The sequence below is a fragment of the Cupressus sempervirens genome, chromosome 5, assembly GCF_028749045.1.
Source record: "Cupressus sempervirens isolate cs-2001-9-10 chromosome 5, ASM2874904v1, whole genome shotgun sequence".
Taxonomy (NCBI): domain Eukaryota; kingdom Viridiplantae; phylum Streptophyta; class Pinopsida; order Cupressales; family Cupressaceae; genus Cupressus; species Cupressus sempervirens.
Window position 1 is genome coordinate 319,306,933 of NC_143122.1, and position 6,307 is coordinate 319,313,239.

Sequence of the window (6,307 nt, forward strand, 5' to 3'; positions counted from 1 at the left end):
AGCACCCTCAAAATATCCTAACTATCCTGCAAGAAGTTTTTTGCTTTGGGCACTCTACTATCTCCCAAAACCAGATCCATGAAACTAGGTGCTTCATAACCATACAGTGCCATGAATGGAGTCATCTTAATGGACATATGATAAGTGGTGTTATAACAATACTCTCCTATATGTAACCATTTGACCCAAGCCCTCTGTTGTGTAGTCACATAGTTCCTTAGATATCCTTCCACCCATTTATTCACAATTTCTGTCTACCCATCTGTCTGTGGATGATAACTAGTGCTAGGTGTAAGTTCAATACCACACAACCTAAACGACTCTTGCCAAAAAGTGCTCATGAATTTAATATCCCTATCACTAACAATGAAAGTAGGTAGCCCATGTAATCTGAATATCTATCTAAAGAAAAGATCAACCACCTATGCTACTGTATAAGTGGATGGAATAGCAAAGAAGTGAGCAAACTTCGTCAGTCGATCAACTATCACATAGATGCAATCTTTCCCTTGTACTCGTGGTAACCCGGTGATGAAGTCCATGGAAATACTTTCCCATTTCCTATTTGGAATGCGCAAAGGTTGTAACAACCCTGTAGGATATGTGTGCTCTCCCTTATTCTACTGGCAAATTGTACACTCCCCGACATACTTCTAAACATCATCCTTGAGCCCTTTCCATGTGAACCTTTCACGGATTTTCCTGTAGGTCTTAAAGACCCTTGGATGTCTAGCTGTAGGTGCATCATCAAATGCCTTCAATATTACTTCCTTAAATTGTGATGAAGGAATCAAATATATCCTGTCCTGAAACTTTATCAACCCATCCATCACCACATAGTGATCATGATGTATGGTGCCTGCAATTACTCTAGAAGCCCAAGTGTCCCTCGTATATTCTTCTGTGATCTTATTTCTCCAAACTCCTGTAATCTCAACTAGAGCACAAATATGAGGTCTCCTGGATAAGGCATCTGCAACCACATTCTTCTTACCTTTGACAAACTCAATGTCAAAGTCATAAGCCTGCAACTTTGTGATCCACTTCTGTTGTCTATCATTCAAATCACGTTGGTTCATGAAGTATTTGATGCTATTGTGATCGATTTTGATAACAAACTTTCCCCCAACTAAGTAGGACCTAAACTTAGCCAATGCATGCATTATAGTCAACATCTCTCGATCATATATGGAATAGCTTCTCTCCACACCACAGAGCTTCTGCTCTCAAAAACAATGGGATGCTTCTCCTGCATCAAGACCGCTCCAATCCCATCTCCTGATGCATCACAATGAATCTCAAATGGCTTTGTGAAATCTGGTAGAGCTGGTACTGGACCTGATGACATCACCTTCTTGAAATGATCAAAGCTTCTCTGAGCTGCCTCTGTCCATGTGAAGGCCCCTTTCCTGGTAAGGCCTGTCAAGGGTGTAGCGAGCTGTGAAAATCTTTTAACAAATCTCCTGTAAAATCCACAGAGACCAAGGAATCCCTTAAGTTGTGTAAGATTTGTTGGAGTAGGTTAATCAACAATAGCCGTAATCTTTTAAGGATCTACCCAAACTCCCTCTGCACTGATAATATGTCCAAGATATAGTAGCTCAGTCATCCCAAACTCACACTTAGATTCCTTGACATACAATGATTCTTTTTCTAAAGTAGACAACACCATCTCAAGATGTTGTAAATGCTCCTCCCAAGTCTTACTAAAAACTAAAATGTCATCAAAGAAAATCAAAACAAATCTCCTAAGCTGCTCCCTAAATACCTGATTCATGCAACTCTGGAATGTAGCAGGGGCATTGGTTAGCCCAAATGGCATAACCAAAACCTTGAAGTGGCCGTAGTGACACCGAAATGCTATCTTCTCAATGTCCTCCTCCCTCATCTTGATCTGATGATACCCTGACCGTAGATCAATCTTTGTAAAAATGCATGCACCATGTAACTCATCAATTAGCTCATCTATTCGTGGCATGGGATATATGTTCTTAATGGTCTTCATGTTTAATGCCCTATAATCAATGCACATGCGCATTGTCCCATCCTTCTTCTTTACCAACACTACTGCTGAAGCAAAGGGACTCTTACTAGGCCTGATATGCCCTATTTTCAACAACTCCTTAATTGCCTTCTCTATCTCATCCTTATGTTTCTTAAGATGACAATAGGGAGTAATCATGACTGGTTTGGCTCCCTCTTCAAGCTCAATAACATGTTCTATCCCTCTGTTAGGAGGAACCCCATGTGGAATCTTGCCAAATACCTTAGTGTGCCTGTCAAGTATCTCCTGAATCTCTAGTGGATGACTCTTCACCTGTGGCTCTTGTGAAGTTGGCATAGTGAAGCATTCTACTGCCCACTCTATGTTACTATGCCGAAAAAGTTTTTGCATTCTCCTCAGGGAAACTACTTTGCAACTCCCATATGAAAGTCCTCTAAGTACCATACTTCTTCCCTCATGCTGTAACTTCATCTCCAATTTTGCTAGGTTAAATGCGAACTCTACTAGCGAGGCCATCCATACCATGCCAAGGATGATATCATAGTCTCCCATGTCTACCACATAGAACTCATCTTCCAACTCATAGCCATCTCCAAACTTGATGTGAAGATTAGATATCTTTTGAGTGCATAATAGTTTTTCACCATTAGCTACCATAACTCTAAATCCGACGTGCTCCTTAGTCTGTAGACCTCTCTTGGCTACAAATTGTGCATCTATAAAATTATGTGTAGCCCTAGTGTCAATGAGTGAGATCACTTTTGGCCCTTGGATAGTACCTCTGACCTTAAATGTGATTGCCTTCTGAGCCCCCATTAATCGTGCTAATGACTTCTCATCCTAAGGAATGCTGCTCTCCTCTATAGTGCTATCCTCATCCGAATCTGAGTGTTGATCCTCTCTCTCTGACTATGACTCTTCTGCTGAGAAATACTCCATTTGATTTGCCTTAGCCTTGAGAAGACACTTATGAGATAAATCCCAAGGCTCTCTACAATGAAAACATAATTTTTTCTTTCTTAAATCATTCAAAGTGTCATTATCCAAATTATCTCTTTTAGGCTGAGCATCCTTGTGAAAAGGTTTTTTGTCCTTCTCCTTGTCCTTTTTCATATAAGAATCCTTGTGCTAAAATTTGCTCCTAAATGAAGAAGGTGCTAAGTCACGAGCCTTTTTAGTGGCCTCCTGCAACGTACCTAGGTCATGTCCCTTGACCCAACCTCGCAAAGATTTTGAGAGTCCATCCATAAACAATACTACTAACCTCCTCTCTGAAATATTTGTGACCAACACAACTAACCTCTGAAACTCACTGATATATGTTTCATCTGATCCCCATTGCTTGAGTTGTGCTAGCTCCTTAAACTGTAATTTAGGATCCCTAGTATCAAATCTCTCTATGAGCTTCTCAGTGAACTCCTCATAAGATGTGATCTAATTATGTCCCAAGGTTACCATGCCATGGTGCCACCACTCATGTGCTGGTCCATCCAAGTGAATAGCTGCATAGTTTATAGCCTCATCTTCAGGCATAGGATTCAGCTACAAGTATGTATCCATCTTCTGCACCCAAGCTTGTGCAGTCATCTTCCCTGAAGCATCATAATAAGGTAAAGAAAGTTTGCCCACTTTCTTTCTCAACTCAAAGTTTTGACTTCGTCCTCCTGATCTGGGCATGTGTCTCATCCTCAAGTCCAAGTAATCTCTATGAGAGATATTCGCCTAAACCTCTGGCTCACTGGCCTCCCAATCCCTGCTAAACTGATCCTGTAACTCTACAATCTATGGTTCATTAATCGGTTGAACTGGTTCTCTGGGTGGAAAGGTGGGTAGAAGAGGTCTCGAGCTAGTTGTTCGAGTTTGCCGTGCAACATGTCTAAAGTTATCAACCTCATTTCCATTGTTGTCATGTCCATTATTACCATTAATGTTGTCTCGACCTCCATTATCATTACCCCTATTATTGTCGTTTCCATTGTTGGCATCACCTGGATTAATATTGATGCCCATCTGTCTAGCCATTAGCTACAACATCATATCTGTTCGCCTATTTTGCTCCTGTTGCATTCGTTGCCCCTCCTCTAATGTACCTAGTAACCTGAATATTACATTTTCTTGGTCAGAACTGGTATTTCTATCATCTCGATCACCCATGCTACTGTCTTGTTCAAAGAATGTCTCGTCTATGTCTGTATGACTGGATTGTATGTCCCTCTGCACAAATGAACTATCCCGTTCGTTAAGCGAGTCTGAACTTCTACTTTGTCTTGCTCTGGTATTGTGAAAATTATAAAGCCCTTGTTGCATGCTCAAACATAAATGTTGAAGATCTCCACAGGATGGCAAGACTTATAGCTCTGATACCATTGTAATGGGCACCCACCGGTTATAACTTCGTGATACACTTTGCAAGTAAGCTCTGATACCACTGTAATGGACACCCAAGAATGCCCAAAAACTGAACCAAGGTTGAAATTATATTAATGCTGAGAATGCTACAATCAATTACAAAGAGATATATTCAAGAGGCCAAACCCTAAGGGAGTGACGTCTAGAATGTTACAATAAAGAATGAACGTCCTCTATTGCCAAAAGAAGGGAGTGTGATTCACACATCCAAGCTCTTATCAAACGCAAGTCATAATCATCCGATGATCAACAATGAGACTTTCAACCCTATTTATCCTTTTCTTCATCCTTCTGGAAGGAACTAAACATTAATTAATTGCAAGAGCTAGAAGCTTCCTCCTTCCAATAATTAATGCATACCCTAGAAATTCCTCCTTGGCAATAATTAATTAAATCACGAGAAGCTTCCGTCCTTCCAATAATTAATACATACCCTAGAAGCTATTAATACAAAGTCACTTTTTTAATTTTAATTGAATGACTTTAATTTTTCTTATCCTCCACTTAGACTTTGGAGAACGTGAACGCTAACTAAAACTTGGGAACATTACACTTTTAATCATTTAAATCCTATGAGTTGATTGGTGAATTGAATTGAAAAATTGAATTGAATGATCCCTGCCAAAGGAAGGAACTAATAAAGACCACTTAATGAATTTTATAAGAAACTCTCTTTTTTCAATATGTCTTTACTGTCACAATAAAGATATCAAAGAGGAAGTTTGACAAGATTTCTTTAAATCAATAAGTTTGAGACGTTGTCACTTAGTGGATAAGTTTGAGACGTTGTCACCTCATGGACTAATCACTGTTAATAGTTTTGAAATTTTATATGAACAAACATGGGTGAACAATAAGAAAGAGAATCAACAATTTATTATAATCTTATATCTTTTTGTATATTATTGTTATTAAAAGACTATTATAATTATCAGTTATAAAATCTTATTAAACTTCACTTTGATTTAATTATATATAATTTTTTTGATAGGCAATCTGGATTTGTTAAAATTAATTATTATTATATGTTAATCTCTTATTGACAATTAAATTTATTGAAGTCAAAATTATATAAATAAAAAAATTGTTTAAATTTTCTCTATTAAATTATTTAATAATCAAAGTGAAATGTAGAACTCAAGTTTCAAAATCTAATTTGAAACCTAAATAAATTCTATATTAAGTTAAATAATAGAAAATAAATTTTATAATTATCAAAATGAAATTGTAAAGAATTAAAAAATATATTTTAATTTAGACAAAAATTGAATCTTTTTGTAAAATGAGAGATTCTTAAACTGATTTATAATTATAATATGTTAAAAAGAGAATTTTAGTTCTTTGTTGTCAAAATAAATTTTGTAACTTTCATTTCATAAAATCTGTTATGAATGCTCAAGTTGTACGACAAATTTTGTAACTCCTATGTTATCTCGATTTTACACAAAACTATGTCATTTGTCCGACAAATTTTGTAACTCCATGTTATCTTGATTTTGCACGAAACTATGTCATTTGTCGAGCATGCAAATTTTACTTCCTTATATAAAATAAATGTAAAATATAAGAATAACAATAAAATCTCATATCATCATTTAACTAATTTTTGGTAAAATCAAAATAGAAATGATGCTCATGTTTTTAAAACTACACATCCTCACATACCCCATATATATACTAACTTAAATAACCAAATTAAACTCTTATATGAATTATTCATTTCCTCCTTTACTATATAATACCCTTTACTAAATTAACTACACTTATTTTAAAATTTAAATTACATTGGAATCTTACTGAATAAAAGAATGTCTAAAAATAGCCTTTCAAATGTCTTTTTAATAATTTATTGCCAGTCCGAGTCACTTTACAAAACCAAATGAAGACCTTTAA